This window comes from Choloepus didactylus, chromosome 7 (assembly GCF_015220235.1).
Source record: "Choloepus didactylus isolate mChoDid1 chromosome 7, mChoDid1.pri, whole genome shotgun sequence".
NCBI classification, from domain to species: Eukaryota; Metazoa; Chordata; class Mammalia; order Pilosa; family Megalonychidae; genus Choloepus; species Choloepus didactylus.
Window position 1 is genome coordinate 140,636,529 of NC_051313.1, and position 13,190 is coordinate 140,649,718.

Sequence of the window (13,190 nt, forward strand, 5' to 3'; positions counted from 1 at the left end):
TAAAGAAATAAAGACCTGTAGTAAATGTAACCTTTTAGGTGATTATAAATGCCAATATTATTCTATTGTATTGTTTGTTATGTAACTCCACTTCTTACTTAACACAGATCCTAAAATGAAATGCATAAAAAGTAGTGATAAATCTATGGTTTTGGACATACAATGTACAAAAATATAAGTAGTGACAAGTACAAAAAAAGGTGGTGGGGGGACAGAGCGGCATAGGAAAAATATATGTGCATACTATTTAAGTTAAGTTGGTATAAAACCAAATATAATTGTTTTACATTTAGGATGTTAAATTTTAACCAGATGGTAACCACAAGGATAACAGAGGAAAAATACGTCCAGATAGAAATGATAAGGCACTCAATACGGTACAACACAAGAAAGCAAATAAATATAGAGATAGGCTTTAACAAAAGTGAGGGACAAAAAGGTATAAGACTTACAAAGGCTAAATAGCAAAACAGCAGAAGAAAGACCTGTATTATCAGTAGTGACTTTAAATGTAAGTGGACTAAACTCACCAGCCACAAGTCAGAGATTAGCAGAATGAATAAAAACGCATGACTCTACTACATGCTGTCTGCAAAAGAATCACCTTAAAGTCACAAATAGGTTGATGGTGAAAGGATGGAAAAAAATATACCAAGCAAGAAGTAACCAAAAGAGAGCTGGGATAGCTATACTAATATTGGCTAAAATAGACTTTAAGTCAAAAAGGGTTATGAGGAATAAAGATGGTCATCACATACTCTTAAAGGGGACAATTCAACAGGAAGATGTAATAAATATAAATATACATGCACCTAACATCAGAGCCCCAAAATATATGAAGCAAATACTGACAGATTTGAAGAGAGAAATTGGTAGTTCTACATTAATGGTAGGAGGCTTTAACACACCAACCTCAATAAATGATAGAACACCTAGTCAGAAGATCAATAAGGAAGTACAGGTCTTGAATGATACACCAAACCAACTAGACCTAACAGATACATATAGAACTCTGCACCCAATGAAAACAGGTACACATTCTTCTCCAGGATAGACCATATGTGGGGTCACAAAACAAGTCTCAATAAATATAAGAATATTAAAGTCATAAAATGTATATTCTCCAAGCACAATGGAATGAAGCTAGAAATCAATAACAGAGAGGGAAAGGGAAAATTCACAAATATGTGGAAATTAAACAATGTACTCTTAAACAACCAATGAGTTAAAGAGGAAATCAGAAGCAAAATTAGGAAATATTTTGAGGTGAATGAAAATGGAAATACAACATACCAAAACTTATGGGATGCAGTGAAGGCAGAGCTGAGGGAAATTTATAGTTCTAAATGTTTACATTAAAGAAGAAGAAAGTCTTCAACACAGACCTAACCTCAAAACTGGAAGAACTAGAAAAGAAGAACAAACATAACCCAAAGCAAGCAGAAGGAAGGAAATAACAAAGATTAGAGAAGAGATAAATGAAATAGAAAACAAACAAAAACAATAGGATCAACAAAACCAAAACTTAGTTCTTTGAAAAGATCAAGAAAATTGACAAAACTTTAGCTAGACTGAAAAAGAAAAGAAAAAAGAGAGGATGCAAATAACAAAATGAAAAGGGTGACATTACTACCACCCCTACTGAAATAAAAAGGACTATACGAGGATATTATGAACAACTGTATGCCAATAAATTAGATAACCTAGATGAAATGGACAAATTCTTAGAAACACAAAAACTACCTGCATTGACTCAAGAAGAAATAGAAGATATCAACACACCAATTACTAGTAGACATTGAATCAGTAATCAAAAACCTCCCAACAAAGAAAAGCCCAGGACAAGATGGCTTCACAGAGGAATTCTACCAAAATTCCAAGAAGACAACTCCAGTTCTGCTCAAAGTCTTCCAAAAAAATTAAATAGGAGGGAACACTCCCTAACTCATTCTACAAGGCCAATATCACCTTCATATCAAATCCAGATAAAAACACCACAAGAAAAGAGAACTATGGACCAAAATCTCTTATGAATATAGATGGAAAAATACTCAACAAAAATACTAGCAATCTGAATCCAACAGAATTGTAAAAGAATTATACACTATGATCAAGTGGATTTATCCCTTGTATGCAATGTTGGTTCAGTATAAGAAAATCAGTTAATGTAACACACCACATTAACAGAATGAAGAAAAAACAAAACAAAACACAGTATCATCTCAATTGATACAGAAAAGGCATTTGACAAAATACAGTACCCTTTCTTGATAAAAACACTTAGAACACTAGGAATAGAAGGAAACTTCCTCAATATAATAAAGGGCATATATGAAAAGCCCATAGCTAATATCCTACTTAATGGTGAAAGACTGAAATCTTCCCTTTAAGATCAGGAACAAGACAAGGATGCCCACTGTTCCAGTTTGCTAAAGATGCTGAAATGCAAAATACCAGAAATGGATTGGCTATTACAATGGGGATTTACTAGTTCACAAATTTGCAGTTCTAAGGCCATGAAAATGTCCCAACTAAGGCATCATTAGGACAATAACTTCTCTGAAGAAATGCTGATAGCATCTCGGGTTCCTCTGTTACATGGGAAGGCACATAGGTGGAGTTTGCTGGGCCTCTCTCGGGTTAGCTTCTGGTTTCCATTGCTTTCTCAAAAATGGCTCTGGGTTTATGTCTTAGCTTCTCCCTCTCAGCTCCTGTGTGTCCTTGCTTCTTTCTCCCAGGGCATTTATCTTTAAGCATCTGAGGGTCGTCGCTTAGCTTCTCTGGGACAAACTCTGGATTTCATCTCTTAGCTTCTCTCCTGGTTCTGCTTTCAATGGCTGTCTCCAAAATGTCTCAGGGCATTTTCTCTCTAAGCATCTCTGAGCTGTCTTCAAAATGTCTCTGCCTTTTATCCTCTCAGAAAGTACTCCAGTAAACTAATTAAGACCCACCTTGAATGGGTGGGGTCACATCCTCATAGAAATAATCTAACCAAATGGTACCACCCACAATTGGGTGGGTCCCATCTCCATGGAAACAATCTAATCAAAAGATCCCACCCACAATAAGTCTGCACCCATAAGATTGGATTAAAAGAATGTGACTTTTGTGGGGTACATAATAGATTCAAACCAGCACACCCACTGTTACCACTGTTATTCACCATTGTACTGAAAGTTCTTACCACATCAGTTAGGCAAGAAAAAAGAAATAAAAGGCATCCAAAGTGGAAAGCAAGAAGAACAATTTTCCCTCTTTGCAGATGATATGATTTATATACAGAAAATCCTGAAACATCCACAACAAAGCTCTAATAAATGAATTCAGCAAAGTGACAGGGTACAAGATCAACAGCCCCAAATCAGTAGTGTTTCTAGACACAAAGCAATAAGCAATCAGAAGTAGAAATCAAGAAAAAAATCTCATTTACAATAGCAACAAAAAGAATCAAATATCTAGGAATAAATTTAACAAAGAATGTAAAGAACTTGTACACAGAAAACTACAAAACATTGCTAAAAGAAATTAAAGAAGACCTAAATAAATGGAAGGTGATTCCATGTTCATGGATTGGAAGATTAAATATTGTTAAGATGCTAATACTAACCAAGGCAATTTATAAATTCAATCAATCCCAGTCAAAATCCCAACAAACTTTTTTTGCAGAAATGGAAAAGCCAACTATTGAATTTATATGGACGGGTAAGGGGTCCTGAATAGCCAAAGCCATCTTGAAAAAGAAGAGTGAAAATGGAGGACTCACCCTTACTGATACCAAAAATTATTACAAAGCCACAGTAATCAAAACAGCATGGTACTGGAATGGAATGGAATGGACCAATGGAATAGAATTGAGAGCTCAGAAATCAATCCTTACATTTATGACTGTTCTAGTTTGCTAATGCTGCCGGAATGCAAAACACCAGGAATGGATTGGCTTTTATAAAAGGGGGTTTATTTGGTTACACAGTTACAGTTTTAAGGCCATAAAGTGTCCAAGGTAATGCATCAACAATCAGGTACCTTCACTGGAGGATGGCCAATGGCATCCAGAAAACCTCTATTAGCTGGGAAGGCACATGGCTGGCGTCTGCTCCACAGTTCCGGTTTCAAAATGGCTTTCTCCCAAGATGTTCCTCTCTAGGTTTCAGCTTCTCTCCAAATTGTCACTCTCAGTTGCTCTTGGGGCATTTGTCCTCTCTTAGTTTCTCCAGAGCAAAACTCTGCTTTCAAAGGCCGTCTCCAAAATGTCTCTGTAAACTGTGGTTCCTTTTTCAGCTCCTGTGCATTCTTCAGTGTCCTTCTTGGCTGTAGCTCCTCTTCAAAATGTCACTCTCAGCTGCACTGAGTTCATTCTGTTTGTATTCTCATTTATTTGGCTCCAGTGATTTAATTTAGACCCACCCTGACTGGGTGGGGCAACATCCCCACAGAAACACTCAAAGGATTCCAAAATCTAATCAACACTAATATGTCTCCCCACACAAGATTGCATCAAAGATAATGGTTTTGGAGGGACATAATACATCAAACTGGCACAATGACCAACTGATATTTTAGAAGGCAGCAAGACAGTTCAATTGGTACAGAATGCTCTCTTTAACACATGGTGCTGATAGAAGCAGATCTCTATTTGCAAAAAAAAAAAAGGAGGAGCCCTAACTCATGCCATATATAAACATCAACTCAATATGGATCAAAGACCTAAATGTAAGAATTAGAACTATCAAAGTCCTAGAAGACATGGGGAAGTATCTTCAGGACCTTGTGTTAGGCAATGGTATCTTAGACTTTACATCCAAAGCACCAGCAACAAAAGGAAAAAAATGGAACCTCATCAAAATAAAAAGCTTTTTTCCTCAAAGGGCATTATTATGAAAGTAAAAAAGACAATCTATACAATGGGAGAAAACAGTTGGAAACCATATATCTGATAAAGGATTAATATCCAGTATATATCAAGTAATCCTTCAACTTAACAACCAAAAGACAAACAAGTGAATTAAAATATGGGCAAAAAACTTGAACAGACATCTCTCCAAAGAATATATACAAATGGCCAGAAAGCACATGAAAAGCTGGTCAACATAATTAGCCATCAGGGAAATGTAATCAAAACCCCAATGAGATACCATGTCATATGCTTTAGAATGGGTGCAGTTAAAAAACTGGAAAATAACAAGTGCAGGAGAGAATGCAGAAAAGTAGTAACACTCATTATTACTGTTGGTAATGTAAAATAGTGCAGCTGCTGTGGAAGACACTTTAGGGGTTCCTCAAAAAGCTAAGTATAGCACTACCATATGATCTGGCAATCTACTACTATGTACATACCCCAAAGAATTGAAAGCAGAGGCTTGAACAGATATTTGCACACCAATGTTCACTGCAGCATTATTCATGATTCTCAGAAGAGGGAAGCAACCCAAGAGTCCATCAACCGATAAATGGACAAATAAAATGTGGTATTTACATACAATGGAATATTATTCAGCTGTGAAAAAGGAACAAAGTCCTGATACATGCAACAACATGGAATAGCCCTGAAGACATCATGTTGAGTGAAATAAGCCAGACACAAAAGGACAAATATTGTATACTCTCATTGATTTTAAAACAATTAGAATAAGCAAACTCATGGAGTTAAGATATAGAATATAGATTATCAGGGCATGCAGTGGGGATAGGGAATGGGAAGTTAAGGCTTCAAATGTACAGGGTTCCTATTTGGAATGATGGAAACATTTTGGCAATGGATGGTGGTGATGTAGCACAACATTATGAGTACAATTAACAGCACTGAAATATATATCTAAATATGATTAAAAGGTGAAATGTTAGATTGTGTATATATTAAAACAGTAAAAATTTTAAAAAATCTATGGAACCACACTACACAATGAACCCTAAGTTAAACCATAGACTTTAATTAATAGTACAATTATAAAAATGTGCTATCATCAATTGCAATAAATATTCCACACCAATGCAAGGTATGACACCTTGCATTGGTGTGGAACTTGTGTTTAATGCATGATTGTTCTGTAAACCCACAACTTCTCTAATAAAGGACACAAAAAGAAAGAATCCAATAGTAGCAAAAATATATATTAATGATCTTCATTTCTACATTATTTATAACATGAGGCTTATGTACCCCTTTTTCTATTTATATCTTTATTCTATTCTAAACATCAAAACACTTTCCACACGGAATTTAAAAATAAATGTAAAAAATAACAACAGAAAAAGAAGAGAAAATTTTATGTGGACATATAATAAATCTTCAGGTGGTGAAAACCCTTTCTTTACATCAAAACAATAGAAATAACATCAAATATTTGACTATATAAAATCAAAAACTTAATGTAAATAGAAAACATCAAAAATAGGGTGGGACAGAAGAGGATTATGTCTTAGTTTTCCATGCTGCTATGACAAATACCACACAATGGGTTGGCTTAAACAACAAGCATTTATTGGCTCATGGTTTTGAGGTTAGTAGAAATCCAAAACTGAGGTGTCAGCAAGGTGATGCTTTCTCCCTGAAGACTGGGATGTTCTGCTGTTGGCTGCCATAATCCTTGAGTTCCTTGGCTGATATCCCTGCCTCCCATCACATGACGATGTTCTCTCCTGTCTCTTCCAAGTTCCCTTGACTTCTGGCTTTGGTTCCTCACTGTGGCTTTTTCTCACTATGTCTGCATTTCTTCTTTGATAAAGGAATCTAGTAATCTGGATTAAGCCCACACTCATTCAGTTGGGCCACACCTTAACTAAAATAACATCTTCAAGAGGCCCTATTTACAGTGGGTTCACACCCACAGGAATGTGCATTAAGATTAAGAACATGTCTAAACTGGGGTTCATAATTCAGCCTACCACAGATTAACATCTCACTATATAAAGTTAATTATAACGCAATGGAAAAATTAACAATGGATGCAAAACAAACATGACTATAAATGATTTATAAACATGTAGAAATGTTTAAACTTAATAACTAGAAATGAAAATTTAACAAACAGAAAGCTTACTATATGCCCTTCTCTCTCTCTTCCTAATGACCACCTTAATTATTTTAATAGGTCATGCTTAAACCCATTTTTCTTTAGCCATATATCGGATATAAATTTACATGTCCCAAACTTTCTACGTTGCAAATTTTCCTGTGGTTTCTTACTTCCTCCTCAGTCTCTCCACTGTCACTGTAAACAGGTGTGGAGATGCCCTTCCCTCCTCAGCCTGGAACCTGCACCATCTTCGGAAACCCAAAGTCCAGGAGTGTGCAGCCAGCCCTCCTGTTTCCCAATCCTTTGATGAGATCACTCTAGAGAGATGGCATTGATAGAGCTTTTCAAGTGATCTCATCAAAGGATTGGGAATAAACAAACTCATGGGCTGGCACCCAGGCCAAATATTCCCAGGCTCCTCTTACCTGATTGACTTAAATAATTTAAAAAGTATAAAAACATCAATGATGCATACATTATTGTTATAACTATATGGAAAATATACTTGTATGAAGAAGTGTATATCCAAAAAGGAAAATAGCTCTGCTGCATTGGTGGAATTATGAGTGATTTTAAATGCAAAATGTTATTTTTTTTTATTGTGATTGTTTTTAACCTTTAATAAAAAGTAAGAAGTTAATTCTTACTTTTAGTTGTAGCATCACTTAATAAGCTATACTTTCCAGGAGGGGAGATGTAGTCTGCTTCCTTTTGGGGATCACTAAGCACCCTACCCTACTTACTTCCCCATCCCAAGTCTAAAGAATCTTAGAAGATGCCTTGAAAGGCAAGGTAATGAAAGATTTAACCATCATGATGCAATCGGTTTTCCTCAGATATTTTAAGTCATAAAACCAAGCTTCTAAAAACATTAAAAATTACTAAGAGACAGGAGGAAAATTATATACTATTGGTAAGGGATTTATTTCATTTTATTTAATATTTTACCTTGCATTTCGCATAAATAATAGGAAATATTTTTGGTAACTTGTGAATAAATGATTTTATATTTGAAATTTTAAAATAAGATGCTGTAAGCTCTTTCCTTGTTAATTCCATGAGTGACGTTAGTAAAGTGTCTTTCACAAACTGAAGGCTTTTCTGTTTTCTTTTTTTGATTGCTCAGTTAATGGAAGGGAAGGGACACACACAGAATTCTTCTCCACACATTTCACTCTCAAAAGGGTTACTTTACAGACACACATCACAGCAATTCTTTGAACAACAGAGCAATTATTGTGTTCACAAGAAAGAAGGCCTCTCTATTTTCCCACTAGAAAGACCCAAAAAACAAGCTGTTTTGGAAAAGTAATCTAGATCCTAGCCTGGCAAGGACCTATGTGGAATCTAGGGTGAATCTGCACCTTAATTTCAGTACATTTTTTGAAAGGTAGAGAATCTGGAAACAACCCACTTAATAAATTTTCCAACTACCAAAATCATAAAAATAGGCTTTTACTTTATTATAAAGCCACAGTTGTCAAAACAGCATGGTACTAGCACAAAGATAGACATATAGATCAATGGAATCGAATTGAGAATTTGGAGATAGACCCCCAGATCTATGGCCAAATGATCTTTGATAAGGCCCCCAAAGTCACTGAACGGGGTCATAATGGTCTTTTCAACAAATGGGGCTGGGAGAGTTGGACATCCATATCCAAAAGAATGAAAGAGGACCCCTACCTCACCCCCTACACAAAAATTAACTCAAAATGGACCAAAGATCTCAATATAAAAGAAAGTACCATAAAACTCCTAGAAGGTAATGTAGGAAAACATCTTCAAGACCTTGTATTAGGTGGCCACTTCCTAGACTTTACACCCAAAGCACAAGCAACAAAAGAGAAAATAGATAAATGGGAACACCTCAAGCTTAGAAGTTTCTGTACCTCAAAGGAATTTGTCAAAAAGGTAAAGAGGCAGCCAACTCAATGGGAAAAATTTTTTGGAAACCATGTATCTGACAAAAGACTGCTATCTTGCATATATAAAGAAATCCTACAACTCAAAGACAATAGTACAGACAGCCCAATTATAAAATGGGCAAAAGATATGAAAGACAGTTCTCTGAAGAGGAAATACAAATGGCCAAGAAACACATGAAAAAATGTTCAGCTTCACTAGCTATTAGAGAGATGCAAATTAAGACCACAATGAGATACCATCTAACACCAATTAGAATGGCTGCCATTAAACAAACAGGAAACTACAAATGCTGGAGGGGATGTGGAGAAATTGGAACTCTTATTCATTGTTGGTGGGACTGTATAATGGTTCAGCCACCCTGGAAGTCAGTCTGGCAGTTCCTTAGAAAACTAGATATAGAGATACTCTTCGATCCAGCGATTGCACTTCTCGGTATATACCTGGAAGATCGGAAAGCAGTGACACAAACAGATATCTGCACGCCAATGTTCATAGCAGCATTATTCACAATTGCCAAGAGATGGAAACAACCCAAATGTCCTTCAACAGATGAGTGGATAAATAAAATGTGGTATATACACACGATGGAATACTACGCGGCAGTAAGAAGGAACGATCTCGTGAAACATATGACAACATGGATGAACCTTGAAGACATAATGCTGAGCGAAATAAGCCAGGCACAAAAAGAGAAATATTATATGCTACCACTAATGTGAACTTTGAAAAATGTAAAACAAATGGTTTATAATGTAGAATGTAGGGGAACTAGCAATAGAGAGCAATTAAGGAAGGGGGAACAATAATCCAAGAAGAACAGATAAGCTATTTAACGTTCTGGAGATGCCCAGGAATGACTATGGTCTGTTAATTTCTGATGGATATAGTAGGAACAAGTTCACAGAAATGTTGCTATATTAGGTAACTTTCTTGGGGTAGAGTAGGAACAGGTTGGAAGTAAAGCAGTTATCTTAGGTTAGTTGTCTTTTTCTTACTCCCTTGTTATAGTCTCTTTGAAATGTTCTTTTATTGTATTTTTTTAAATTTTTTTATTTTCCATACAGTTGATTTAGGAAAAAAAAAAGTTTAAAAAAAAACATGGAAAAAAATATGCAGAGCCCCCTTGAGGAGCTGGTGGAGTATGCAGGGGTATTGGCCTGCCCTACCTCGATGGTTGCTAACATGTCCACAGACATAGGGGACTGGTGGTTTGATGGATTGAGCCCTCTACCACGGGATTTGCCCTTGGGAAGACTGTTGCTACAAAGGAGAGGCTAGGCCTCCCTATAATTGGGCCTAAGAGCCTCCTCCCGTATGCCTCTTTGTTGTGCAGATGTGGCCCTCTCTCTCTAGCTAAGCCAACTTGAAAGGTGAAATCACTGCCCTCCTCTCTATGTGGGATCAGACACCCAGCGGAGTGAATCTCCCTGGCAACGTGGAATATGACTCCCAGGGAGGAATGTAGACCCGGCATTGTGGGATGGAGAACATCTTCTTGACCAAAAGGGGGATGTGAAAGGAAATGAAATAAGCTGCAGTGGCAGAGAGAATCCAAAAGGAGCCGAGAGATCACTCTGGTGGGCACTCTTACGCACACTTTAGACAACCCTTTTTAGGTTCTAAAGAATTGGGGTAGCTGGTGGTAGATAACTGAAACTATCAAACTACAACCCAGAACCCATGAAACTTGAAGACAATTGTATAAAAATGTGGCTTATGAGGGGGGACAGTGGGATTGGGGGGGCCACGGGGATCACACTCCCCTTTGTCTAGTTTGTGGATAGATGAGTGGAAAGGTGGGGGAAGGAAACAAACAAACAGACAGACAAGGGCACCCGGTGTTCTTTTTACTTTAGTTGCTCTTTTTCATTTTAATTATTATTCTGGTTATTTTTGTGTGTGTGGTAATGAGGGTGTCGGGGATTGATTTTGGTGGTGAATGTACAACTGTGTAATGGTACTGTGAACAATCGAATGTATGATTTGTTTTGTATGACTGTGTGGTATGTGAATATATCTCAATAAAATGAATATTTAAAAAATAGGCTTTTACTTCATTTGGACGGGTAAACACTATAATTTATTTAATTTTTTTTCAGATGGCATTATATTTCCCCATATGCAAAGAATAATACACTTAAACTTATAATGATAAAGACATACCAATATATCTATATACTGGATAAAGATATAAGGATAAAGATATCTCTGGAGGCAAAGGTTCCCTTTATTTTTAAATCTTTACAGCATGTCTTGCAGTTGATTAAATCATTGGTATAGCAAGCGGAACAAGGTAACAGCAAAAATTTTGAGCTATAAGATGGAAGAAAAACCCACTTTTTAATGAAAGTTGCATTGCATGTAACCTGGCTATTGGCCTTTTGGGGACATTTTAAAAGAAAATCATAAACATAGTGCTATTCTGTAGTTACAGAGACTGGGTTTATAATTCTTGAATATCTCACAATTTGTTGTAGGGTTTTATCTCTCCACAAAATAGGCTTTACATTTGAGCAATGACTAAGGCAAATGATTGTTTGAAAAAAATTTCAGGTAAAGCACCTTTTATGCCTTAGTTTAACAATTGCCCAAAGGCTCATTTCCATGTAAACTGGCTTAAGGGAAAATCATAAGCAGGACCAAGCCCGGGCATCCCAGCTTAAGAATTCATGGACATTAACTGCCTTACTATCTTCTGAATTACTGTATCTCCAATAATACTAAGAGCAAAACCTTTCAGCAACTCATATTCATTCTCTCCCCGTCCTTCTCCCAATTGCCCCCCCACCCACATACACAGAAGTAGGTTTGTGCACTCACAGTCAACTTAAAACCCTCCTTTTCATACCCAAAGATTCATTAACGTGCTCTGCTAAGTAATGATCCATCTGCTCCAACCTCATGCTTGCTCCCTCCTTCCTCAATTTTCACAAGTGGAAGAGAGCAATGTGAAGATTTATTTCCTTGCTGATAAACTTATAAAAACCAACCTTTTCTTTTCCCCAGTCAAGCAGTGCAGAAAATTGATATCAGAGCCCATCTTTCCCCTCTGCCCTCATTTTGCACTGGATGAAGTGTCACTCCTCCATTCTACATTCTACCCTCTATGTGTTCCAAATCCCTTGCCCTTTCATCTTTGTGGCTTCTATCCATTAACCAGCACTTTCTCTCCTCCATCTTTCTATTGGATGTAATTTCAAACTTACAGAAATGTTGCAAGAGTATACAAGAAAATCCCATGTATCCTTTGCCCAGATAACTGTTTGCATTTTGTCCCATTTGCTTTGCATTTTCTCTTTTTTTCTTTGTCTCCCTGTCTCTATGAGGAATCATTTGAGGTAAGCTGGAGAGACAGCATATACCTTTCTTTTTTCTTTTTTTTTTTTTTAATTTACAAACACTCCATATGCACTGTATTAGTCAGAATTCTCTAGAGAAACAGAAACTACAGTGTGCACTTACCCATATGTAAATATTAAGAATTATCATAGGAATTGGCTCATGTAACTGGTAAGTCTGAATTCCACAGAGTGGGCTGCAAGTTGAAAATTCCAATGAAGGTGATGGTGAATTCTCCAGGAGAAGTGGACTGGGTGAAGTAGAGATAGAAATTCTTCTTTTGACTGCTGAAATCCTCAGTTCTCCCTTTAAGGCTTCCAACTGATTGGATGAGGAAACTCCTCTCATTGCTGAGGGCAATCTCCTTTGTTGATTGTAGTTGCCATCAGCCGTAGATGTGATCAACTGACTAATGATTTAAATCCACGAAATACCCTCAAGGTAACAATCATGTCGTGCTTGCTTGATCAAACAATTGGACACTATATCCTAGTTAAGTTGTCACATGAAATTAACCATCACATCCACTGATCAGACACTAAACATATTTCTTACCTCCTAAATACTTCATTGGTATATTTCCTAAGAACAATGACATGCTTTTATGTGACCACAATGCAATTATCAAAATCATGAAGCTTAACATTGACACAATAATATTTAATTAATGGTCCATATTTAAATTTCATTAATTTTCCTTATACTGTCCTTAACAGCTATTTTCTTTTCTTATTCCAGGATTCAATCTGAGGTGATTCTTAATTTGGTTGTCAATATCTCTTTATTCTTCAATCTGGAATAGCTCCTCAGCCTTTCCTTGTCTTTCTTGGACCCTGACAATTTTGTGGAGTAAATACCAATTATATTTTTGGGCGTCCCTTAATTTGGATTTGTCTGTTGTTTCCTCAT